Source organism: Lissotriton vulgaris, chromosome 6, assembly GCF_964263255.1.
Source record: "Lissotriton vulgaris chromosome 6, aLisVul1.2, whole genome shotgun sequence".
Classification (NCBI taxonomy): Eukaryota; Metazoa; Chordata; class Amphibia; order Caudata; family Salamandridae; genus Lissotriton; species Lissotriton vulgaris.
In genome coordinates this window covers 910395135-910422337 of record NC_141694.1, presented here as the reverse complement: position 1 = coordinate 910422337, position 27203 = coordinate 910395135, and the positions used below count along the sequence as shown (strand labels likewise).

Here is a 27203-nt window from a genome sequence, read left to right as displayed (position 1 = left end):
GCTCCGCTCCTAGACATTTATTTTTCTTAACAGCTTTTAGAAGTAAGTCTTTGGTTTCAGATCTGCACAGTTCTCTGCCAAAAGCCAAAATCTTCAAAAATAAACATCTATTTTTTTTAATCTGGATATTTCTTCTCCTATAGCTCTGCTAAATTTTGTTGTTTTCTAGGTAGTGGAGGCTACCTTTGTCCACTGTCTACACTTGCAAGGTAACCATGCCAAGTCTACAACAGCCCAAAATGAATCCATACATATTCTGGGGATTGTTATTGGGCTTTCACCATTTTAAGTGCCTTAATCAACAATGCATCTTGTATCTTCTTGATGCCAAGTTCACACGTCAATTTATGGGTTCTCTTCGGCAGTTCCTAAAAGACATATGGTAACAATACTTCCAGAATTGATTTGGCAGATGTACTTTAATAATAGCAGCTGGGTGATCCTTTCCAAGATAAGTAAAAAACCTGCGGAAGAGTTTTCTTTTTCACCATGAAATCCTGATGAAACACTTGTGATACGTGCATCTGATGGCTTGTAATTCAGGCTTTCCCGTGTGACTATAAAATTCATGAGAGATAATGGATTCAAGGTCTGACCCTAAGTTATTCCGAAGCGAACAGCTGATTGTAACCTACATTAGGGAGTAAAAATTCTTCACAGACAAAACTAAGGAATTTATGAAGCGCAAACAGTTTCTTGTAGTCTGAGCCTAAGGGCAAGCGTTATCAAAACAGTGCAAAGTTAGAATGTTGCTTTCATTAAGGCTTGCCATAAGAAAGCAAAGCAGCTATTCTGAAAAAGTATCGGCTCCGCCAGAGGCAGGTCTACAGCATCTCTTCATCTGACTGCATCTATTGCAGATATATGCAAGCAAACCTCCTGGAAGATGTTGTGCACGTTTGTGAAGCATTATTTAATACCTCCTCCGAAAGTGCCACCACCGAAAAATTCTGTCAGATATATACCAGTAATCAGGGTTATTTCATCAATATCTCTGTAAAACGAGTGTCCATAACCATTGCAGATATAGTATAGGGTGGCGTTGCATGCTGCAAATATCAACAATATTTTGATGTTGATGGTCTAGTTGAGCAGTGAGTGATTTAAGCATTATTAATGTCTTTGCTGAAGCAATGTTACTCCCACATTTCCAGAAAAATACTACTTGCAATTCTATTTAAAGTCCTAGGATTTTTAAAGATCTAATGCTGGAGAAAAAATAAAGTTGCTTGCTTGTTACTGTGGTTCCCCACAGATACACATGCAAATTACTAACCTCTCCTGTATGCTGTTGCATTGTACAATTACCACCGAGGATGAAGGTTGAGGCCTACCAAATCGTTGGCTTCCAGACACAGTCCAAAAATTGTGTGAATGAATTGCCTGCAGTATGATTTTTTTATTGTTTCTATATGTACTGGGTCTTCAGGTACAAAGTATTCCCTACTTAAAAAGGAGAAATATCCAAAGCTTGTGAATGTATCCAAAGGTCTGGAGAGCTAACTTTGCAAGTACGTAGTTTTTACATCTATGATCTGGTGTGCCCGAGGGTAATATTAGCTGTTGGAAATGCAAAACATTTATGTCAATCTGGTAAAGCATAATGCAGCCTGCAGTCTCTCTCTGTATGAAGATTTTGCTTCTGTAATATGCGAGTGTCATTGGCTAAATAGCACAGGGCGGTTAAATGCATACCCTATGTTTCATTATGAAAGATACTCCTCTAAGATTATGTATGTAAACCAGCATTTTAAACCAAGACTTCTAGTTAAAAAGAATTCCTTGAATGCCAGAAAAGTCCCCCAGGCCTCCAACACTTTGATAAGGATATGCTTCTTATCAGCAAACCACAGAGCGTGATCTTTTACAGCTGAAAGGAGTAACAACACTGTATAGACCAAATTGTACCTAACTTCTGTAGTCAAGATGTCCTCTTGTTCAAGAGGTCGAGGCAGTCTTTGGGCGCCTTAAATGCTATGATGCATCCTTTTAATTCATGTGGAACTTAACCTACAAGAATCAATTTGTGTGGGCATCTGTAAATTTATTGAAAAAACTTTGGAATGATCATACAGTCCTGTAACACAAACCTTAACTTCTTTCTCGTTTCCCTCTGAGCCAAGACTTGTGATTGCATCCAGCGTTTTTTGCAAGATCGGGGAGAGTGCTTTCTGATCTGGAACGTGTTGGGCAGAAGTTGCAGGAAGCCTTTCTCTCGGTCTAGACGTACTCTTAATAAAGAGCTTACCTTAGTTGAAGTCAGCTTGCTCTAGTTTCTTCCATGGACTCATATTTGGGGACTAGTAACGTACCATTTTGACCAGGAGGAGCGTTGCTGAACGACCCAATGTGAAGCGTGCTAAACCAGGATCGGTGTGTCTACTAGAGCTCAGATCAGCGTGCGGTGGTGGCATGAGGTTTGCATAATTTTGATGTTTCCCCTGAATTAGCCACAATTTTGGAAAATGTTGTTTTATAGGCTCCAACCTTTGCTTTGAGCATCCCAGTGAGCTGCCGTATTTGCCTTGTTGCTTGGCAAGTTTCTTATTCCTGCTGCCAGGAAACTGTTTAGTTGTAGGAATTCTCCCGCGTTGTTGGAGATATCGTGTCGCCGCATCACGTAATCACAAGGGCCCTGCATGCCAGCATCTCTGTATGAAAGGTATTGGGCGTATTTAAAGAGATACGCTTGTTCTACTCTGAGTATGACTAAATAACAATTTGCCATCTCAGAATACAATAATTTAATGCTTTCTGGAGCATTTCAAAAGATATGTTTGTGCTATTTGTGCTACGCAGGATATAAATACCTTCTGGTTTCTCATTGAAGGAGACTTTGTTGAATTGAACATTTTGTTCTCTGTTCTTGGACTATGTAAGGATTTCTGGCACCTACATATTTTTTTAATGTCCCTGGTGAACCAGTTATACCTTGGGATAGCTGTAAGGAGTATTTTAAGCTTATAATAAGGCTGTAGGGGGTTATAATTTTACAGTAGCCAGAAAGTTGGCCATGTTAAACCATTGTCTTGGTGCCTAAGGAAAACTTATATTAAAATATCTTCTGCCTTCCGTCGATGACGAAGAAGAGAATAATGAGATGGATGAATATGACAACACATTCCTTCAGTTAAGTTTGAATTTTGGAAATAAAAGGAATTAAGTGTGGAAAGTTTCAAGTTCCTTAAAAGATGCCAGTTTCAAGGTGAATCTGTGGAAAGCTATGTTGCCAGTTGGCATTCACTAGTGGCCATTTGCAACTAGAAAGAGTTCCATGACGAAATGCTTGGAAATCAATTGATGTTAAAAGCTAATGATAAAAAGGTGTAGGGAAAATGATTGAACACCAAAAGTTTAACCTTGCAGATGGTGGTGGATATAATTAAAGGAGCGGTGTCTACAAGTGAAGACTTGAAGTTGGTGTCAAAGAGAAGAATTCATAATTGTTCAAAAAGAGTTTCCAAAGTTTAAGAAAGAGGATGCTATGGGGACATCAACTAAAGTTGGGGATACAAGCAATGTGTCTTATTACACATTGGGCTAAAGAGTCATTTGGCAACTGGTGGATGACCTTACACCTAGATATCGGTTCGCAGAACGGGGAGGATGGGTGGGGCGGTAAGGAATCTAATACTAACTACTGTTTCTTAGAGATATATCGTTACCGAAGGTAAGTAACTTGTGCATCTGAAAGAAACAGGTTAGTATTAGATTTCTTACCTTAGAATAGATACCCCAGCAATACCAACCCCGGTGGGTCTGCGAACCAATGATCACACCAGAAAGTCCTGGAGAACGGAACGGCCGAAGGAGCCATCTCTCCGGGCTTGGCTGTCCAGGCAGTAGTGTTGTGCGAACGTGTGCAACGAGGCCCACGTAGCTGTCTGACAGATGTCCTGCAAGGGGACTCCCCGACCCAGGGCAGTAGTAGCTGCAGTGGCCCGAGTGGAATGGGCCCTCAGCCCAACAGGAGGCTCCTTTTTAGCCAAAGAATAGCCCGCCTTGATGCACAAGACGACCCAACGTGAGATGGTTCATTTGTGCACCGCCCGACCTGCCTTAGCGCCAACGTACCCAACAAAAAGTTGGTCATCCACCCGGAACTGTCGTGTGCGATCAAGATAGAATGAGAGCGCTCGTTTTCGGTCCAGACGGTGGAGCCTCTCTTCCTCTTTCGAGGGATGCGGAGGCGGAAAGAAGGTGGGCAAGGTGATGGACTGCCCGATGTGGAAGGCTGGGACTACTTTGGGCAGGAAAGAGGGTCGCGGCTGCAACACAACTTTGTCCGGATGGACAGAAAGGAAAGGAGGTTTAGAGGAAAGAGCCTGGAGCTCACTCACTCTCCTGGCAGAGGTGATGGCAACCAGGAATGCAGTCTTGAGAGTAAGGAGACAAAGAGGATAGTTATGAAGTGGCTTGAAAGGAGTGCACATCAGATAGGTCAGAACAAGGTTCAAATCCCACTGAGGCATCACAAAAGTAACAGGAGGAAACATAGTGATGCCTGTAGGAGAGTAGGGTCTGCTTCCTATGGTCACCCCCACTTTTTGCTTTGCTTTACTGGTTTTCGACTTACTTAGATATGGCTGTGGGCCTGCTAATCAGACCCACATCACAGATGCACTCTCTCTAAATTCACACCATGTACTCTAGGTTTATCCACAATTGGGAGTTGGTTCACCTGGTCAGCCCCTGTAGAAGTGTACCATAGGTACTCAGGGCATATGTGTAACCAAGGCCTACCAGGGGCTGCAGCATGTATTATGCCACCCCTAGCTGGCCACTCAAATAGACACAACTGGCTGATCACTCAGCTGGGGCAAGGTCGTGTAATCACCCCTTGCTTAGGTGTAGTATTCCTACATCTACTTACATATAGGCACATAGTAACCTATAAGTCACTCCTATGGCAGGCCTTAAAAATCCTGATGGCAGAGTGCTTGGTTATGTGTGAGATGGTGCTCTAGGATGAGCTGAGCCTGTCTGCAGCTTTCGGAACCATGTCCTTATAGCTGTTCTATGATATCGCCATACCATATACTCTTAAGTGTATTATAATCCTCGCAGTTAGATGCTAACTTTGGTTTGGCTTTGTCCAAACATGTCGTGTAAGGTGTCATACGCTTTGGAATACTAACCCCTCGCTAATTCTGGCGACGGAGGTAGCATTCCACCCTTCTAGAGGGAGAAGACATGTTAAGTCCAACGATCCCAGTTAAAGTTAACCAGAGCCCCAGCATCACAAAATGGATGCTGCTGCCACAGACACAAGTCTGACCTCCTGCTGCTGGGAGTCCTTCCAGTCACGGAGGTTTGGACAATAGGTTCCCTGCTTGGGGAGGTGCGAGCACCACCCCAGACAGGAGGATGTGTATTGGGACAGGGAGGGCGAATAGATTGAGACACTGCCTGGAGCACACTAGGTGCTTCATGCATACCCCAGTTCAAACTGGTTGCTGGGGCACTCCAGCTCCAGCGCGAAACTGGACAAAGGAAAGGGGGTGTAACCACCCCCCCTTCCTGGTCCCACCCACAGGAGGGACCTAGAAACGAAACCAACCCCCTTTAGTTGTATAAAGGTAGGAGCTGGCCCAGGAGACTTTAGATTAATCCTGGAATCGACTTGAAACTAAACTCTGGACCCTTCGACCTTCACCTGAGCTGAAGACTGAAGAATCTCCCTTGTGGCCAAGGAGTGACCACCCTGGGCAACCAGGCACCATGCAGCAACTCGACGGCTTGCTTTTTCACTGTTCCCGCCGGAACCCGAGCACAGAGCCTGACAAGACCCCGACTCCCAGACCTCTCTGACCCCACTGCACGACTCCAGCTGAGCACCTTGGAAGGCGTTGGGACACGTGGGACCGGACATCTTGGAAAGCCTGCAACTTGCTAACAGCGCAGCTCCTGATGCATCCTCGAAGCTGTGCACTGGGGACTGAGACACCCCGACAACGAGCTCCACCTGCACTGAAGACCAGCCCTCCACACTCCACGAGATCTGCGTGGGGCCCTTCTGCTTGTGTTCTGCTCGACGTGTTGTCCGGTTGCTGGCCAGTTGTCTAGTAGCCCTGTGGCGACGATCCGTTTGAAAATCCATCGCTGGTCTGGTTGCTCCAGACTGGCCCTTGCTTCCCTGAGAAGGTGAAGTACCTCAGACCCTCCTGGTCTGCACCAGAGCCTTTTGTGTATCCTGCGAGGGTTGCCTTTGCTTAGGCTTGTTGGCTCCGATCTTGAAGTCGACCCCTCCATCTGCGAGAACCTTCGTGGGACAGCTCATCTCCAGCACCTGGTCGTCCTTGACGCCTCCTGGACCGCGTGGCTGCAAAGACAAGCTTCACGACAGCACCTGATTGCTCCTCGACGACGTCTGGTTCCTTCCTAGTTCCACCCGGTTACTGGCTAGTGACCTAGACTCTGTCCCCTCTGCTTTCAGGTCTTCTTCAACTCAGATTCACCCTTGGATCCCCCCCGGACATCTTCCTCCTGGTCGCCTGCAGCATCTTCTTCCAAGGCTCCATAGGAATCAACGAGAAAACCTGACACACTTTGACACGTATGCACCCGCAGCCCGTGGGTGAGGTAACGCGAGTACTTCGGTGCTCCTGTAGGGATCGACTATCCTAGTGTCTAGTTTTGTTAGTTGTATCTTCCTAGTCAGACCGGAAGTGTCCTAAATCTCCATTTACTTACCTTTTACGTACCCATTGACTTTCAATTGACTCGCGTGAGTGTACTGACACTGCACGCGCCGCCTGGGGGCCTCCTACTCCTACCCTAAGGGTCAGATAGTGTAGCCCCAGCGATGCCCTAGGCCTTTTCCTTTGCCAAGTCGTGGTTCTTATACCACTTACTTAGTATATGGTTTTACGCGCCCCAAGGGCCCAACTGTAAATTGTGCTATTTAAAGTATTTCTGAGAGTAACTTGTTATGTGCTTTTGCCTCTGTCCTCATAAAGAGTTCAGAGGAGTGAGTTAATAAATAAATACATATATATTTTATATATTTCCTGTGTGGTGTCCTTTCATTTGGTATTCAAGGGGTTACATATGGTAAAACAGCTGGCTTTACACGCCCTCAAGAGTCTTTTAGCCTAAGACTGTTCTGTCCACGCTACCTCTAGGATAGCTGGTCTATAAGGTTGACTTTACAACTATCACCGTAAGGGTTGTTTGGACTGGTGCAAGGTGTTCACTAGAATAGTGAACATCATATGCCAGGCCAACTTCTCACAATGCCCTTCAAAAACCTATTTACAACTGGGGACTTGAACAAAGAGGGCAGATCAGGGAGCCTTAAGAAGGCGGAAATGGCAGAAAGGTAGCCCTTGATGGTGCCCAGAGCAGAGCCCTGCTGGGCAAGAGAAAGAAGAAAGAGGAGAACCTCTGAAAGAGGGGCAGAAAGGGAACCCACAGCCTTTGCTGTGCACCATGCCACAAATTTGTTCCACCTGCAGGCGTATACCGATTGTGTGGAGGGACGCCTGGCTGCCAGAATCACATTACAAACTTCAGGAGGCAAGTCAAATGGCCTCAACTGCCGCCGCTCAATCTCCACGCATGGAAGTGGAGACTGGACAGGTTCGGGTGGAGGACCGTCCCCTGCTGCTGCGACAGAAGATCCTCCCGAAGAGGCAGACGAATCGGGGGATCGACAGACATGCTGAGTAGCTCGGGATACCAGTATCTTCGTGCCCAGTCGGGAGCCACAAGAATGACTTGGGCCCGGTCGCGCTTGATCTTCAGCACTCTGGGCAGAAGTGGTATAGGTGGAAATGCGTACAACAGACCGCAGCTCCACTCGTGACGAGAAGCGCCTCAGAGCGAGTGCCGCCTTGGAAATTCCAACGTGCAGAAGTGATGACCTTGCGCGTTCTCTTCTGTGGCAAATAGATCTAACCAAGGCTCTCCCCACCACGTCGGAGTTCAGACACCATTTATGATCCTTCATGCACCGCCAGCTAAGTTCGTCCACCCTGGCGTTCAGGGATCCTGCCAGGTATTGAACCACCAGGGTCACGCCCTGATATTCCAGCCGCTGCCAGAGGCGCAGAGCCTCCTGGCATAGGGTCCATGACCCCACCCCGCCCTGTTTGTTGCAGTACCACATGGCAGTGGTGTTGTCCGTGAACACCTGCACTACACTCCCCCGACTGAGGGGAGGAATGCCTTCAGTGCAAGCCGGATCGCCCGCAGCTCCAGAAGGTTGATGTGGAGCCGGGACTCCGCCGGAGATCAGACCTCTGATCTCCGCCTCTACCATGTGGCCCCCCCAGCCTTGGAGGGACGTGTCCGTCACAACTATGTGCTCCGGTTGGGGTGGGGAGAGGGATCTGCCGCTGACCCAATCACGGTCCGTGAGCCACCACTGCAACTGTCTTGCAGTGCCCTCTGAGATCAAGACATAGTTGGACAAAGTGCCCTGATTCTGGGCCCACTGAAACTTCAGGTCCCACTGCTGAACCCGCATCCGCAACCTGGTGTGATGCACCAGAAGGATGCAGGAGGCCATCAGCCCCAGAAGCCGCAGCGTCAACCTGACCCAGACTCTGGATAACGGCTGAAAGATCGAAATCAGAGCCTGAATATCCCGAACCCGCTGTTCAGGAGGATAAACCTGAAACTGGGCCGAGTCGAGAACTGCTCCGATGAAGAGGAGCCTTCTGAGAGGGGCACAGGTGTGACTTCGGCACATTGATGGAGAACCCCAGCAGGTGCAGGAGGTCGGCCGTAGTCTGGAGGTGGCTGACGACTGTCTGGGGCGAGCCCGCCTTTAACAACCAGTCGTCGAGGTAGGGGAAGACTGAAACCCCTAATATGCGCAGATGAGCTGCGACCACCGCCATCACTTTCGTGAACACCCGTGGGGTGCTGGTAAGGCCGAAAGGGAGCACGGTAAAATGAAAGTGCTTGTGGCCTACCGTGAACCGCAGGTAGCGCCGGTGGGTCGGCAGGACGGGGATGTGGAAATAGGCGTCCTGCAAGTTCAACGCTACCATCCAGTGCCTGGGTCTAGGGCAGCTAAGACATGAGCCAAAGTCAGCATCTTGAACTTCTCCTTCTGGAGGAAGCCGTTGACGTTCCGCAGGTCCAAGATAGGGAGTAGGCCCACTTTGCCCTTCTTGGGAACCAGAAAGTAGTGGGAATATTAACCACACCCTACTTCTGGCCCAGGAACGCGCTTGATGGAGCCCTTGGCCAAGAGGGCCGTAACTTCCTCTCGCAGAAGATCCAAGTGAACCCCCGACACGCGGTGGTACTGCGGTGGCATGGCTGGAGGGGTCACCTCGAAGGGGAGGGAGTAGCCCCTTCGGACGATTTGCAGCACCCACCTGTCCGAAGTGATGGTGCACTAGTGAAGGAAGTGATGGTGAACCCTGCCCCCCACTGGGGTCGTGTGGGCCTGAAAGCTTGGACTAGGAGGGCTTTGAGGCGGATGCTGCGGGGGTGGATGTGGACTGGCCTCGACATCGTACCTGGGCACCGTCACGGCGGTTACCACATCCGCCACCGCGTTGGATGTTAGTCTGCGGCCCGTGGCTGGCTGGACGTGTGGGGGCGCCCCTTCCTTGGCCACGAAAGGAGCGAAAGGCAGCAGACTGCTGGCGCGGGCCGACAGGCCCAAGGACCTGGCCCTAGCCCTGGAGTCCTTAAAGCGCTCAAGCGCACTGTCTGCCTTGTCGCCAAAGAGGCGACGGCCATCAAACGGCATGTCCATAAGGGGGTTTTGAACATCAGCCGAAAAGTTGGCAGAACCTCAGCCAGGCGTGGTGACGAATCGCCACCGTTGTTGCCATCGCTCTGCCTAGTGAGTCCGTTGTATCCAGCCCACATCGGATGGAGTACCGTGCCGCATCTCGACCCTCCATAAGGGCTTGGGCGAGTTTAGTCCGGGCCTCCTCCGGATAATGTGGCAGCACGTCCGTGACCGTGTCCCACAGAGAGTGGGTATAACGGCCCAAGAGGCACGCGGTGTTAACTGACTGCAACTCCAAACTCAGTGTGGAGAACATCTTCTTTCCGTACTGTTTGTACCTCTTGGATTCCCGATCGAGGGGAGCCGTCAGGAATGCGGTCTGGGAGGTAGAGGCCTGCATGACCAGGCTCTCGGGAGTGGGGTGGGTGGACAGGAAGCAAGGGTCGCCCGGAGCCGGGCGGTGGCGTCTGGCCACATTCCTATCTACAGGTGGACCTGTAGCAGGTCTGGACCAGGTGCCCAAAAGAACGTCAGACAAGGCCTCATTAAACGGCAACAGAGGCTCCGAAGAGCTTGCTTGCGGTTTAAGGACCTCAGTGAGGAGGTTAGTCCTCACGGCCGCGATGGGGAGTTCAAGGGATAAGGCCATGGCTGCCCGCGTCAACACCACACTATAGGTAGCCCCCTCCTCCGAAGCCACGGTAGGAGGGGAGACAAAACCAGTGTCTGGCAAAATGTCCAAACCACTGGCACCCCCTAGCTCACCTGCCCAGTCCTGATAAGGCTGGCACTCACGTGCCAGAGGGTCCTCAGACCCCTCCCAATCCGCCTCGCAACCCATCTCCTGGTACTCAGGGTCAAATGATGGGGCCGGGTCATAGAAGTAGAAGTCTCCCATCGGCGTCGAGAGCTGCGGCGCTGCTCCGGCGCCAGACCCGGATCGAGGGGAGGACTGGGGACGACGTCATCCTGGGACGGCGCTGGGGGCGACACCTTGGGTGCCGACGCCGGCAAGGTCGTAACGTCGACCGGCGACGACCTGGATCTGGAACCGGATCCGGCGGGGCCCTGCGGCATCGGAACCAAAGTCGCCGACGGCACCGGGGCCGAAGCACCCGGCCCGCTTGGGCTCCCAGTCGGGCCGCTTGGCCCGAAGGCGCTGCGGAACCCGACGGAGGAGTGAGCGACCTCATGGCCGTGAGGAAGGCGTCGATCTCCGGCGTACGCGTTTTGCCCAGGGACCGGCGGGTATGGAGCAGGCCGCGACGCCCGCGGCTCCGGCTGAGCCGCGTGGGCGGTGTACCTGAACCCCCGGCCGCGTTGCGCGAGCGTCTGGGGGAGTCGGAAGAGCGATGTCGCTTTTTCAACTTCTTGTGCCTCTTACCTGAGGATTTTGAGCTCGAGGAGTGGTGTCGATCCTCAGAGCCATGATGACTCCGGCTCCGCGACCGGTCCCTCGACCTCCTTCCGGACCTCGAGCGGCACGGGGCCGACTGCCGGAGCTAGAGGCGCTCCCGCCTAACCTTCGACGTCAAGGCCCGGCAATCGGGGCACGACTTGTCATCATGGTCGGGCTCCAGGCAATGAAGACACCGGCAATGGGGGTCGGTAACCGACATCAGTCTGCTGCAGTCGACACAGGGTTTTAATCCGAGCATCCCTACCGGCACCGTCTGAGTCGTTCGACTTCGAAAAGTGATAAAAAATGATCGAAAAAGTTTAGTCAAAAAATGACTAAGGGTACCACTTTTTCCAGATCGGCGCTTGCTGGCGCGGAAAAAATAACTGACGTCAGCGTGTGAGGGCGGCGTCTAAGTACTCCTGCGACATCATCCCGGCACCGACGACGGACGCGGAGCTGCAGACGACGCCTACCGACGCGCAAGGGTACTGCTACGCAAAAGTTTTCGGATCCAGTCTGACTCCCGGGATATTCTAAGGTAAGGAATCTAATACTAACCTGTTTCTTTCAGATAATTGTTTTGCCCATGATACATAATTTCTAAATGATTTTCTGGTGTTCGGGGCAGACGTTGTTGAGCATGATCATTCCTTGAAGACAGTGTTGGAGATTTTGCAATAGAGTGGGTTGACAGTAGAAATGGAAAAGTGTAAGATAAGAGTAAATGGAGTTGAGTGTCTTGGGCATTGGATTGATGAAAGAGGACCCTGACTTAAAGCATTATATTAGGGAATTTCTGCCTTGTGTTTGGAGCAACAAGTCTCAGGTCTCCGAAAACTTTGAAATATCCCCCTGTTGTTTTGGACAAATTTGATAGTCTATGGAAGAAATTTGTTATCACAAGCCCAGTGAACGTGTTTGGTTTGTGTCACAAATGCGCCATTGTGATGGTAGATTATTTATCTCAATGGCCTATGGTGAAGTTCATGGAGCAGGTCCCTACTAGTGTGATTTTTTTTTAATGAAGTAATGGTGTACAATGTGTCTCCAAAGAGATGCATATCCGGTCATCTATTTACTATCCTCAAAGCAATAGTTTTATTCAGCGGTGGAATAGAACTCTCAAGGATGGGTTTTAACTGGCTTTGACAAGTGAAGGAGGGTGAAGAAAAGCTGCGAGGAAGTTGACATGGGAATATCACTCCACGCCCCACACATTCTGGATCGGAACACTCCTTCTCCATCTTCCAAATGACACTTGATGCAACATTTGGTGTGTTTGGTTTGTTTTTTTATATAGCGGTGTACATCCATAAAATGCTTTTGTGCCCTGATGAAACTAGAATTATTTGTGAGCTACATTCAATGTTTTTTGTTCAAAGCCAGATTCTGAGATGCTTTTAAAAATTATTTCTGATCATGTACAAATCCCACAGGGTGGTTGTTTGAAGCAGCATGGTCACTATAATTAATGCTTTCCCACTTCTGGCTGCTTCCTGTACATGAAAACACTCAACAACGTATAAGTGGAAAAATAGAGGGAAGGACTGGGCATATACTTGGGGAGCTTGTTCACAAGAAAAGTTGTTAATTATAGACATTACTGTGAACAGTACGGAGTTAAGCACTCTTGCCTGAAAAAAGTTTCAAATGTAAACACTCTATATCCCCTTTCTGATTTAAAAACAAAAAAACAGGCAGATAAAATAATCTGGGACAAGTTGTCCCTACTGGTTGTAGACATTACGTACCCGTGTTTTCCTTAAATTCTTCCTCAGTCCCTCTATTCTGTTTTCTCATACCACATTTGTTTGGAGGGCTCTAAAATCTCCCTGTTTAGAGAAACTTTCAACCTGCTACATTATTGTGCTAAGACATGTCCAAAAAAAATGAGCACGCAAATCCTTGGAGAGTCAAAAGCAGCAATTTTGGGCTTTGTTAAGAAAATGTGATGTGGAGAATGATGCACAAGGTGCATGGAAAATGTTGTTTTTCCTGGTTCTTAATGAAGATATTTCCAGAACCAGCTTCTCAGGAAGAGGTAATTCGGAATGGTCAATACAGATGTTTCAGACACTGGAGTTAAATGATGTCTCTATGTCAAGGACACTTTTCATGTGCCTGGAAAGCGCTGCCTTCTGTGCATAGTTGACGCACAGCATTTCAGATTAGAAGCTTAGCCCTTTGGCACTGCACTGTTGTGAGTGCTCACTGAAGTGACTTCTGTCTTTGCAGGCCATGTTCAGTGGTCAAGTACACTGCATTGAATATTTTCTTATAAGAGTGATTTCATCCAGTAGGTCTCATTCATGCCTGCAGATCATCTGTGTCTCACCTTATTTTATAATAGGGGTGTCCAACATCCGTCCTTCCGAGCTAGATCTGTAGCAGATTTTCAGCCAGTGCATGAGGAGGCTGCACAGTCTATGTAGGCTTTGTGAATAGTAGCCATTCTTGGAGAGGGCCAGGTGGCTCCAGCCCACTGGAGGATATAAGTTGGGATAGATGCCAAACCAGTCTGGGCAGCACAGCAGCATGGCTGGAAGGGAGGGGCAGCCATTTGTTTGGTGCCCCTGCACATTATGAGCTTGTTATATCGATGTTGTTGGCTCGGTTGTCTGGCTTCATCCTACCCCAGGGCTTATTCCTACCCTAGGGCTACAGCTTCCTTGCCACTGCGTAAGCGGCAGCAGTGTTTGTGCTCCTTCCGCAACCCTTATCCTTGAATCTATGGCGCCTGCAGTGCTTTCTCGTTAGCTCCCCATTGTTCCTTGAGCTTTAGTCTCTTGAGAGCCATGCACTTCCCCTCCGCTGGATTGTTGGTGATGGGTTGTTGGTAGGCACGCTTAAGTACATGTGGGCTGAGATAGGCCACCATCGGTGAAGAAGTCAATCAGGGCTATGGCTTGCTGCGCTAAATAATGTGGAAGAAAAAAAGAGTGGGTGCTGCAGTCAAACTTTTTACAGAAGGAGAATAAAAGAGGAGAGCTAGATGTACCATAACACCGAGTGGAAACACAAGGGTAATCACCCCTGACGCAAAGTCCCTTAATTTTAAACTTTAATTTTAAATTTGAGACATGCATCCAGGGAAACAAAAGTGGAAAGAGGTGCCAAGATTGAGAAAATTCAAAATTGACTAATAAAAGACTGTAACAAGGTCTTACCTCATCATTTAGCCAGTTATGAGAAATATCACAATTCTCTTGAGGAGGCAAATAAATGCGAGTGTGTGAAGTACCAAAATATTGACAAAATGCAATTTAAATCCTACGTCAGAAAATGAAACCACACGGACCATATAAAGACAGGAACAGTAAAACAGCTTTAATATCTTCGTAACTACAACAAGCATCTGCAATGCAATAGGTCTCGCATTTACGTGACTTTGAGCTATTGGCATTGTAAATGACAATGTCTTTTAATTTGTTTTCTTTTTTAAAACATAAATAAAAGGCATTATGATTTGCCCCAGTATTGGAACTTTCATAGATTCCCATGCTTTGTATCATTCCCCGTCGTCGGAATGGGAGCCTCGGTAAATAGAAAATAGCTTAGTAGTAAGCACAAAGTGAAAAAATAAGCCTAGGCCTCATCTCATTTTGTAGCTTATCCACCTCTTTTTGTAAAGGAGACCACATTCTTGCAGTAGCCAATCAGAGCAGCCTCACCCCATAGAACCTTCCTGAGAAAGCCTCAGAGCCTCAGATTTTCTACTGCACGTTGTGCAAGGGAGTCTCCATTGAGCTCTGCTTATTTTTCTTCAATTCTTAGTATATTTTCTTTAACTTGTGTCTATTTTTCATCATGTCTGACAAGGAGAAGAAAGCACTTTTCAGAGCCTGTGCTACTTGCTCAAAAAAGAGATTGTTTGTAGAGGACAAGCATGAAGACTGCATATACTGCTTATATCCGGATCATAAAGCCACGGACTGCAAGATTTGCAGAACCTTCTCCACCAAGACCTTGAGGGACAGAGAGGGACGTCTCCTCACTTGGCTACAGAAAATGAAAGACCGCAAAGAACTTTTGTCTTCTGACAGTGAGGGCTCCTCGTCGATGGTGTCATCAAAAAGGTCGAAAAAGAGGGGTAGGTCTCCCCCTTCTACTTCTGACGAGCCCCTTGTCAAGGCCTTGCCAGGGACCTCTGATAGGTCTGATAGGCCTGCTTATCAAAAATCTCCTCACCACGGTGAAAAGGAGAGGCAGGGAAAGCTTGAGGAGTCGCAACCCTCAAAAAAGGCGGAGAAGGTTGTCCCTGTTACTTCACCACCCTCTGACAGGGATAGAGAGGTGAAAAAGCCTTCTACTACGACTCAGGAAGTCGTTTCAGACAAGAAACAGCGTTCGTCGACGGTGAAAACCACAGGTACGCCGACGATTTCTATTAAAAAAGACAGGCTCGTCGACGACGGCTGCGACGACGGCACCTGCGCCGTCGACTATGTTTAAGACGCCTAATGCCTGTTCGTTATCGCCGAAAATTACTTTCTCCACTTCGACGACGTCGAGAGTCGCTTCGACGGCTACGAGGACGACGTCGATGACGACCATGTCGACGACACCTGTGACCTTGCTGCTGACGACGAGTTCGTCGACGGTCCCGTCGACGATCCTACCATCGTCGACGATGACCTTCACCCCGTCGACGACGCACTCCTCGACGACGAGCGCAGTTTCTTCGTTGGCGCCTCCGTAGACGAAACAGTCTATGAAGGCACTACCGTCGACGACAACTCCGTCGACGACTGAAAAAATTGTTTTTTCACGCAGAAGGAGGCAAATAACACCGGAAATGACATCTCCACGGCAAGTCCAGAAGTTTCCTCCTAACCTATTGCTGGATGAGGATTCTGAAGAGGAGGCTTATAGCGATTTTGGCCAAGCTTATAGCCCTTCTGACTTACAAGTAAAAATTCAGGACATCAGTTCTGAGGAAGGGGAAATGGAACAACAGCAATATGTTCCACAAGATTATTATGAACAGGAGATGCCAAGCATGCAAGTTCCTTTGCAAAAACCTTCACGTCAATCTCGGCAGGAGATGGTGGCGATGCCATCCACTCTCATCTCGGATCTACAGCTAATGTTGCAGGACTATCTGAGGCGATTTCCTACTCCTCAAGAGGTTCAACAGGTGCGCCCTCCTACACCTCCGCCTCAGTTATCACAGCCTTTGGAAGGACACTCTATGCCTTCACGAGGGCGTGGCACTGAACCCGTAGAGCATCCACAGGAGGTAGTGCCCATTCAGGACGATACGGATGATAATGCATCATCAGATGTGGATCAACAAGTGGACCCTGACCAAGACCAGAATGTAGACTGGAATCGGGATGACCCTCGAGATCCAGACGTCACAGGGCCTGATAACGCAATCTCTCCTCCAGCAGATGTCGGAGGCTTTCACAACTTGATGGAACGAGCTTCCAAGAGATTTGGTCTTCCGGTTACCACAGTTCAGTCCGAATGTTTTTTGTACGATTTCAAAGAACCATTCTGGAAATCCGTACGTTCAATCCCCATCATTGAACATGTTTGGTCTGAAGGCCTAAAGGCTATGCAGAATCCGGCCACAGTCCTCCCGGTGCTCCCCAGACTGGAGAAAAAATATAAGGCGCCAGATGGAAGCCCGGCATGTCTACTAGGTCAGCCAAAACCGGACTCGGTCATTTCCCAGGCCGCACAGAGTAAATCTAAAAACCCATCCACGCCGCCTCCGGATAAAGAGGGCAGGCGTTTGGACAATGTTGGGAAAAGATTTTCCGCAATGGCCAGCCTCCTCGTTAGGGCGGCTAATGCTTTGGCGATTCTGGGGAGATACGATCGCCAGATGTGGTGTGACCTCTCTCCGTTCGTGGAAGAACTTCAGGATACATCTAAGGACGAGGTAAAAAAGATCTTACTAGAGGGAGAGCGAGCCTCTTCGGAGGTAATCGACTGCGCTATGGATATAGCAACCACGGCATTTTGAGCGCTAGCCGGCTCGGCGGTTCTGAGACGCCAGGGATGGTTGAGAGCCACGTGGTTCAGACAGGAGGTACAAAATAAAATTCTAGATCTGCCATACGAAGGAGAGATGTTATTTGGCAAACACGTGGATGACGCCCTACAGGGCATAAAGAAAGACATGGATACGGCCAAGTCCTTAGGAACTTTACAATATCGCAAAGTGCCCTTCAGAGGAGCAAGAGGAAGAGGATTCTCCTCCTATAGAGGCGGCAATCAGCACCGCTACTCTTCCAGCTCACAACCTGGCCAAACATACAAACCCCAGTATTCTCAGAGGGGTTCTTTCTCTCGCCAGCCGCCGAGAGGACGACAAGGGCAGCAGAGGAGGGACAATACCAAGAGACAATAGCGGCCAGGTGGCTCTTTCTACTGTTCCTGTGCCCTCATTAACACCAGTGGGGGGCAGGATTGCCCATTGCCTCAACAACTGGATGGTCATAACAGACCAGTGGGTCCTAAACATCATCAAGAAAGGACACACGTTGGAGTTCCAAGATCTTCCTCCAACGAGAGCTCCAGACGCCTTTACACCCAAACATCTGAACTCCTTCATCTCGAGGCCCACCAACTCTTCACCAAGGGGGCAATAGAACCTGTACCTCTCTCCCAAAAGGGGAAAAGGGTTCTATTCCAGGTTCTTCCTGGTTCAGAAGACGAAGGACAAGTGGCGTCCGATCTTAGATCTACGGCAGCTCAACACTTATCTCATCAAGTTGTCCTTCAGGATGATCACTCTTCAGGACATCATCCGCCTTCTCAATCCAGGGGACTACATGGCGACCCTAGGTTTGGAAGACGCTTACTTCCATGTACCCATTCATCCAGCTCACAGGCAATATCTTCGATTTACAGTAGGCAAGAGCCATTTTCAATTCAAAGTACTGCCTTTTGGTTTCCGGTCCGCTCCGCGGATCTTTACAAAAGTACTGGCTCCGGTGGCAGCCTTTCTCAGAAAGCAGTCTTTCGAAGTCTTCCCATATCTGGACGATTGGCTGCTAAAGGCTCCTTCGTTCCTAGAGGCGTCCTGGGCAGTCATGAGCTGCAGACAGCTGTTCGAGCAACTGGGCCTTCGGCTCAACAGAGAAAAATCGATTTTACGCCCCTCCAAAACAGCAAAGTTTTCGGGCGCGATCCTAAACACGGAGTGCTGCCGGGCTTTTCCTTCGGAAGAGCACCAGTCCAAGCTAATTCTTTCGGCTCGCCTTATACAGACACGGAAGTTTCTGTCAGTTCGCAAATACAAATCGCTTATCGGATCGATTTCATTCTGCATACCATTGGTACCACACTGCAGGCTGCGAATGCGTCCACTGCAGGAACAGTTGGACAAGCAATGGCGTCAGGTGACGGGCTCCTCCGACGACAGGATTGTCATCACTCCAGAAATGAGGAAGGCAAGCAGCTGGTGGTTGCTAAAAGACAATCTTTCCATAGGTTTACCATTCCAACTTCCACCATCTCCTATGGTATTGACGACAGATGCTTCCATGGAAGGATGGGGAGCGGTCCTCCAAGAACTAAAGGTCAGTGGTCATTGGAGCCCAGTCCAAGTCAAGTTCCACATCAATCTACTGGAACTTATGGCCTTTCGTCTAGCCTTACAGGCTTTCCTTCCAAGGATCCGCAACCGTTCAGTGCTAGTTCGTACAGACAACACCACAGTCATGCTCTACATAAACAAGCAAGGCGGAACGAGATCTTGCACCCTTTCGAAGGAAGCACAGAGGCTTTGGAATTGGGTGATCCAACACAACATCACCCTTTCAGCAGAACATCTGGCGGGAACACTCAATGCCACAGCGGACGCTTTGAGTCGCCAAAAGACTATCAGCCATGAATGGGAACTGGATCAGACCATTCTAGAGGAACTGTTTGCACGTTGGGGGACCCCAACCATCGATCTGTTTGCAACTCCCCAGAACGCCAAATGCCAGTTCTACGCAAGCCGGGTTCACCATCGGGAATCCTTGGGGAATGCGCTTTTGATTGCCTGGTACGGCGCATTTGTTTACGCCTTTCCTCCCATTCCGCAGATCCCGAGACTGATCCGCAAGCTCAAGGCGGAACCGTGCAGGATGATTCTGATCGCACCAGCATGGCCCAGGCAGTTTTGGTACACAGAACTTCTTCTCCTCTCCCAAGATCAACCAATTCTCCTGCGTTCTGTTCCGTCACTGTTGACAATGGCTCACGGGCAGGTTCTGCATCCAGACCTGAAGTCCCTACGATTGACAGCGTGGCTCCTGAGTTCAGAGAGTTCAAGGGTTTAAATCTTTCAGGAGAATATAAAGACATTTTGGCCCAGGCCCGAGCGCCTAGTACGAACAAGACCTATCGGGCTAAGTGGAAAAGATTCTGCCTTTGGTGTCGTAGGGAAAACCTACATCCATATACTTCTGCACCGCACCAACTCTTGCCTTACATCCTTTCTCTTGCGAAATCTGGATTGGCTCCTTATTCTGTCAAGGTACATCTAGCGGCCATTTCTAGATTTAGATGTTCATCATCGGGTCCTTCCCTTTGGTCTGCAAGGATCATTAAACAATTCCTGAAGGGTTTATTCAGGGTTTTTCCGCCAGTCCGGCCTCCACCACCAGCCTGGCATCTTAATTTGGTCCTGTCACATCTAATGAAGGCCCCATTTGAACCTATTCATAGGGCCGACCTTAAGTTTCTCTCATGGAAACTGGCTCTTCTCTTGGCCCTGACTTCGGCTAGAAGAGTTAGTGAGCTCAAGGCTTTCACAATTGAGGAACCTTTTCTACAATTCAAAAATGATGTTCTCATCCTAAGGACCAATCCTAAATTTATTCCGAAGGTACCCTCAGAATTTCATCTGAATGAGCCCGTGGTCTTAAAATCCTTCTTCCCGCGGCCCTCCACGCCAGCTGAAAGGGCTTTGCACTCTTTGGACATTCACAGATGTCCTAAGTTCTACTTGGAGCGAACAAAACTATTCAGAAAATCTTCCCAGCTTTTTTTTTCATTCAGCGCTCCTCGAAAGGGGTGTCCAGTTTCTAAACCCTGCATTTCCCGCTGGATATCCAGTGCAATATACTTTTGCCATCAAGCAGCGGGGAAACCACTTCAACGAGCAGTTTGTGCTCATTCTACGAGATCAATGGCTTCATCGGTGGCTCTATTCTCAGGTGTCCCGATCAAGGACATATGTAGAGCGGCGACATGGAGCAGTGTCCACACCTTCACTCGCCACTACTGCTTGGATTCTTCTGTGAAAGAGGATGCGGCAGTGGGCCAGGCAGTTTTGAGGAACCTTTTCCAATAAGTCGGTGAGCTTTCCTTACTATCCTGCCTTCCTGTTTGCATATTTTGTATTACTTGTTATTATTTTGCTTTGTGATGCTTATGTGTATCTGGTTTTCTTATCAGAACTATGTATGACATTTTCAGGTGCACATATTACAAAATATGTTTTTCTCTTTACTGCTAACTATTCTGATACAAAGCATGGGAATCTTTGAAAGTTCCAATACTGGGGCAAGAAAACAAGTTATTTACCTGTAACTTTGGTTCCCCAGTATTGGTAACTTTCATAGATTCCCATGCTCCCAAACTCCTCCCCTGGGAAAGCTCAGCCTTATTGTCTTATGATGTTGCTGTTCACAACGGCTACGAAAATCTGAGGCTCTGAGGCTCTCTCAGGAAGGTTCTATGGGGTGAGGCTGCTCTGATTGGCTACTGCAAGAACTTGGTCTATTTTACAAAAAGAGGTGGATAAGCTACAAAATGAGGCCTAGGCCTATTTTTTCACTTTGTGCTTACTACTAAGGTATTTTCCATTTACAGAGGCTCCCATTCCGACGACGAAGAATGATGCAAAGCATGAGAATCTATGAAAGTTTACAATACTGGGGAACCAAAGTTACAGGTAAGTAACTTGTTTTCTTACAATGCCAAGAGCCTAAACTCTTGCAAATGCGAGCACTGTAAATCACCTATTACACAGACATACCTGGAGTGGAGAGGCTGGATTATCCCCATTCAATGCCCACAGTAGCCATCAGTGCTGTGCACTCGCATGCGCGATGGAAGCAAGCTTTACCATCCACCCCAGCCTCTGTCCCTCCATCCACCCCAGTCTCTGTCCATCCATCCACCCCAGTCTCTGTCCATCCATCCACCCCAGCCTTTGCTCCTCTGTCCTCTCAGAAAACACAGTGCCTCTTGTGCCCAAGAGCTGTGGATGGAGGTCTGAAAAGCAAAGTAGAGCAAAAGCGCCAGATGAATGATCGTTTAGGAATATGATGTGCATAGTAATGGAGACCTCCCGGAAGAGATTTGAGTGTTTCCTCAGCTAAGACACTAAGTGATTCGGTTACCCCGATAATAAGGGGAAGCATGCCGTAACACCAGGCTGCCCAAACGCTGAGAGCCCTTACTAAGTTTAGGCAATCATAAGTAGTAATACTGCTTGTGATAGAAACATGTTTGCCCCTAGCCCATGACCGTCGAATGACCTCTAAACCAATTCACAGCGGAGCAGCCTTACGCTGGGGTTACTAGGCCCATCGCTGTAGCGCTTGCTATTGATCTGCTCAATTGCGGGGCGCTCCATTCTCAAGCCACTCTTGTCATGTAGCACTGTACCAGTCTGTGCTTTCCAGATTGTTATCCTGTGTGAGTTGGAGCTGTGGAATACAATGAAGAGATGCGAGGGGTGAGTGGGTGGAGTAGAAAACAGAACAGGTGACAAGGGTTACACAACATACAAACACATGCACGATACCCCGGCCCTTTCACACTCTTGCTTGCACCATCCCAGGGCGCCTACCACGGATCCGAAGACTGGGCATGCATTCATCCTGCCCTCACCCAGTGGCAGATCTGACTCCATCATGCTTCGTGTCCTGGTCATGGTTATTATGGGGCGCCGTACAAATATTACAACACTGGGAAGATTCTTGCATCCCAGTTCTTTATGTGGCGGTTATGGCACTGTCAATCATACACATTACGTGTAGTTTACGTCACTGTAGTTATGGGCTTAATTAGCACGGCACCCACTTCATGAACGCCGAGCTTCACAAGCACTTCTTTTAGGGCGGCTCCTATGCAACTGCCAGGCAACAGATCCTGAAGAATTGTGCTTATTCAGCGAGGGTCAGGCAGTGTTGAAAAGTAAACAGTGGGCCCGGCGCCTACCTTTGTTCAGATGAATTAGCAAACTACCCCTGTGGAGTTGAGGAAAAGCATCTTTCATAACGTGCAGCAGCAAAGGTAGTTGTTCGGTATCAGCTGCACATAATATGGGGCAGGTGAGGTGTGAATAGTATCACTGCAGCGTATTCAGACTTCTAAAATGTGGTCACAATAAACACAGACACTTGTGGGAAGTGCTCAGTTAAAATGAAGTCTAGTAGCTGAGAGCCGGTTGCCACGTCAAATGTGAAATGCTTGTCTGGGCACGCACATGTCAAGCGCGCGGTGGGAGCGTGTGAGCCAGAGGAGACGCCATGTGCGCGTCACATCGCCTGTCCATGCGCGCAGATTGTTTGTCTCCCTTCGCTCACTAAAGCCACAACAATAGTCTCGCCAAGCGAAGCAGCGCATGCTCTGCGTTCGCTAGGGCTAGAATTAATAATGAATGGCAGCAAGCAATTATGGAAAATTTCAATGAAGTCAAGCTGGACAAGAACTCTTGCAGATAACGTTAATAAAGCACAGACGATACAGGCAATGTTGTAGCCTTGGCAAATCCACTAAACCACAAATCACTTCTGCAAAACATGGAGGAAAAAATTAATCAAAGCACAAATAATGAGACCACAGCATCACTAGTTAACTTTTTCCAAAAAGTTCCAATAGTAGAGTTTATTCCTAGCCCTAACTTAAAACAGGGAAGCATTTCAGTGGATATAAGTCGTCCGGATGAGTTAATGGACAAACGAAAATCAAGCCCTGTTAAACAACAGTCATGACCAGGACAAAGGGAGCCTTTGTCTTGAGCTAATCAAGAGAAAAACAATTATGCATACGGATCCAGTAAATCATAAGGTCCAACTTCACAGGCCATCAAACGCAGGCGAGACACCTGTCATAAAATCCCCAGTATCAATAATCTTGCCACCACAGAACATTGCAGAAAATAGAAAAGATTTGTTTAAATGCATATAAAGAGTGCTGAAAAGACTACGAAAAACAAATAATAAAAATATCAGTCTAAAGGTCCTGAAAATACTGCTATGCTCATAAAATCTTTTCTCATATTTGAGAAAAACATACTGTGAAAACAGAAAGAAACAAATTAGCATGTGATTGAGACCACTCATCTGGAGGTTGAAAATGGGCCCGAAATGCAAGTGAAAGCTTATTAAGTATTGTCTTAACAAAGCAGACCCTTTGGTGAAATTGACGTAATAGCTATGTAATAGGCTAATAAAACACCTGAGATAACTTTGAAGCAGGACCACCAGGAAACTCAACAACGTGATCCAGAGGACTAAACCTTGTAATTTTAAATGCAGTGGGTAGTAAAGATGAAATAAGCATATCATTCTTTTTTTCTTTAACCATAATATTATTCTAAGGGAAGACAGGACATCCTCAATTGAGAAAAAATTGTTTTATTATTAAAAGCACACAACGATTTAACACTCTTGAACAAAATGCATATTATCGCCGTCGCATGCCAACCACCACAATGATTGCAAACTAATTAATCAAGCTTTGTTATGTCGCTCTCGGAGTACATTGCAAGAATGTATATGCAAGAAAACACATTTTCAATAAATTGGGAATCAAGGTATCCAAATACTAAGAGATGGGATACCCAGAAACCCTTTTGCTGAATCAGTCACAAAATGTACCAAGAAAACCTGGTAACTAGGACCCTGTTCAAAAGCAGCAACAATAAGCGCAACATCATTACTAGAAAATGCCATTGGTGCGGAAAACCAAATAACAACACAATACTGAACCTAATGATACAGTATAATCAAAGATCAGTCAGACGCTGCATCATGAAATATGGCATAGAAAGAAAAGATTGGAGCTGGCTATATCTAGTATTAATAGCTCAACCATCGTCTATATAATTATGGCTTATGAACTGAGGAAACCCTAGACTTCCGAAGGGGATCTTACATGGGAACTTACCTGGGAACTACCGACTGATCGCCCTGCTGGATGATGAAGGTAAGAACTGTGTTGACCTGCTATTACACAACCTAGAAGCCTGGGGCGCAGAACATAACATAGTCCCAATTCGGCTTAGGCATGGGAACAAAAACAAACCTATTATCAGAATCCATGCTCATTGAGAAGGCCTTTGGTATCCACTTGTATGCTTGCATCTTGGATTTTAAATTGACGTTCGACAAATTTTAAGAGCAGCTCTATATTCAAAACTCACCCATTAGAAAATCCTTGGCAACTTTTTAAGAGCAGTACAATTACTCTATACAAACACTTGAGTGTTTGTCAAGATTAGAGATCGCTGCGCAGTTTCAGCAAAGACAAACACTGAGTGAATTGATTAAAGCATGGATTTGCTTTGATGCTGCTTTCATTCAACCTTTATATTGCAGGCCTGCCAACTCCTCTTGAGTACCACATACACAGCCCCCGAAAATGGGGGGAAAGCAACTATGGGGTCTGTTATGCGCTGATGGCTTACTTTTGGTCAGTAAAACATCAATAGGATTACAAATGCTATTAAGCTCTTAAACACATTATACAACAATAAACAAAAAGAAAATAAATCTGAATAAAAGATAAGCAGTAATCTTTGGAAAACCATTAATAAAAATTAAAATTTTGGACTGTGAATAAGAAACCAATTGCTAAAGAAGCGGAGCGCAAATAGCTATGCGTAATATTTGACAACCATGGCAATTTCATCACATGCTTATAAGAATTAGGTGTGCTCCCTATGGATTGTATTTATATCCCTTGTTAAGAAATTTTGGGATCTATCATTAGAATACATTCCAAGAGTCATAAGCACCAAAAATCTCCCGAATATTACATATGGGTGCCAAGCACTATTGGGAAGTGAAGCAGATTTGCTTGATACAGTTATCTGCAACTCATATAGACAGCACTTTCGCCTCCTGAGAATGCATCACAAACTCAGATTACATTGGTATTTGCGTTGGTAAAACAAAGCCTCATATGACAAAGAACATTGATAAAAACATGCTTAAAATTCAGAGCATAACACAAATAACCACTTGATCATCTTGTTAGGATCGAAACAGTGAACCCAGGAGAAAAAAATGCTTTGAGAATCTACTTCAAAAAAAGCACCACCCAATTTATTCATCAATGATCTTTGGGAACTTCCTGTAAATTTCAGCATATTCCAAAAACTCAATGTGCAAAAGTTTGAAATTCATGTTGTGTCTTCCAGATAAAAATGACTTTTGCAAACATTAGCATCATGGATGACTATTCATAGATATGTAACTAATGATTGGCAGGCCTACCAAAGCAAACTATTTTCAAAACACTTGAAACATAAAGTGATGCCTTACAGCTTTAGAATATTTCTAACAGATGGTTCAATTCCACCCTGAATTAAACCACTGGATAACTCTAAGTCAGAAACAATCCTGCACATTCTGCCTACATGCCCTTCGTGGCAGGAGAACTGGGAAGCATGCTTTGCGTCCTATTCAACCAATGGTACTCCGTACCTACAACAGGTATGAATTAAATATTTAAACAAAGAAAACACTCAACTAAACTTAAGATTTTCAAAATTCATGACACAATCAGAAAAGTCATGTGCACAAAAGTGATTCTCACAGAAACTCTGGAATCCGATAGGAGAACATCAAAGGAACTTGTGAGGTCTAAAACCTCTATAGCTCTCTCAATCACTTGGCACAGGAACTAAAATGAGTAGTCTGTGAAACATTGGAGAATCCCAACAAACAGGCTAAAAAGCTCCTATTTGAAAAAGATCAATGCTGGATCTATCGCCTACAGTCACATAAAATGGGTCTGAACGATGAAATCCCTTGGCTGGCCCTTAATAAATAATAGAGTGTCTATACATCTAATATACATAATGTACACTCCTGTGTGACACCGTCACATGGACTAATCTATACACCATCTGCACTCCTGATCTCACCTTAGCGACCAGTGTCATGTTTTGTTACATATATGTTTAAAACTCCATGATCTCTGTACCAAGCTATGGGCTCATAGGACTCTCCTACCTTTTATCATTTTGCACTAGGAACACCAGCATAAGGGCAACCCTATCATTTATTACCTTTTTTTTAGTGAGAATGAATTACCTATGTACTATATAAACTCTCTTTAGTGAGAAAGAGACTCTGTAGTATTAACATTGATATTCATTTTCTAACACATTACTTGGTGCTAATATATTGCAGTGCCACTTTAGGGCCCGCTTATAATCTCTGGTGGTTATCTCGAGGTGTTCTTATCACACCTTTTCTCTGGGATTGATTACTTTTTTTTTTACTCTTACACTTTGATACTTACCCTTTTACTGCGTCTAAGAGTTTCAATGTTGTGTTTTTCCCAAAAATATCCAATAATGTTGACAGGCTTGCAAATGGACATTGACACTACAGCACACACAAGGGGCAGAGCCACAATGCCCTATGGACATATAAGAGGCAGAACCTTATTTGAACATACTAGTTTGTCATTTTGACCTCTTCCGACAGACCCAGACCCCAGAATGTAGAGATGGGAGGTTCTGTTTGGTCCAACCGCTGGATAGAACCATTGACTAAGTGTGGGCAGCCACAAGAGGAGGACGCTTACTTTTTTAATGTTCCTCATCTCATTTTCCTCTTAAACTCTTTGCATTTATTTTTCAATTTTTTTAAAAAGTTTTATGTAGCTCAAACATGACCCCTGGGGGTATCTGAGCATCTTTACAGATTGGCAGTCACAATGGTACAGGATTTAGTAACGGTAAACCAACCGGTCAAAATACAATCATAACAGTTAAATATAGACAAATATAAACAAGCAAGTCCTAGGGTGCCTGGGGGGCTGGGGATCTAGCTCAGAAAATTCTAGAACAGTATTGCTTTAACTTTCCTTTTGGTGGAAGCTGTGGAAATATTTATCTGATTTCAGGAG

The 27203-nt window shown here is 46.8% G+C and overlaps 1 protein-coding gene across 6 annotated transcripts in view; it reads left to right on the top strand.

Moving 5' to 3' along the window:
* The window catches only part of BIRC6 (baculoviral IAP repeat containing 6), a 2386688-nt gene that overhangs the window by 512646 nt on the left and 1846839 nt on the right, over positions 1 to 27203 (top strand). The gene's annotated exons all lie outside the window — the stretch shown is intronic.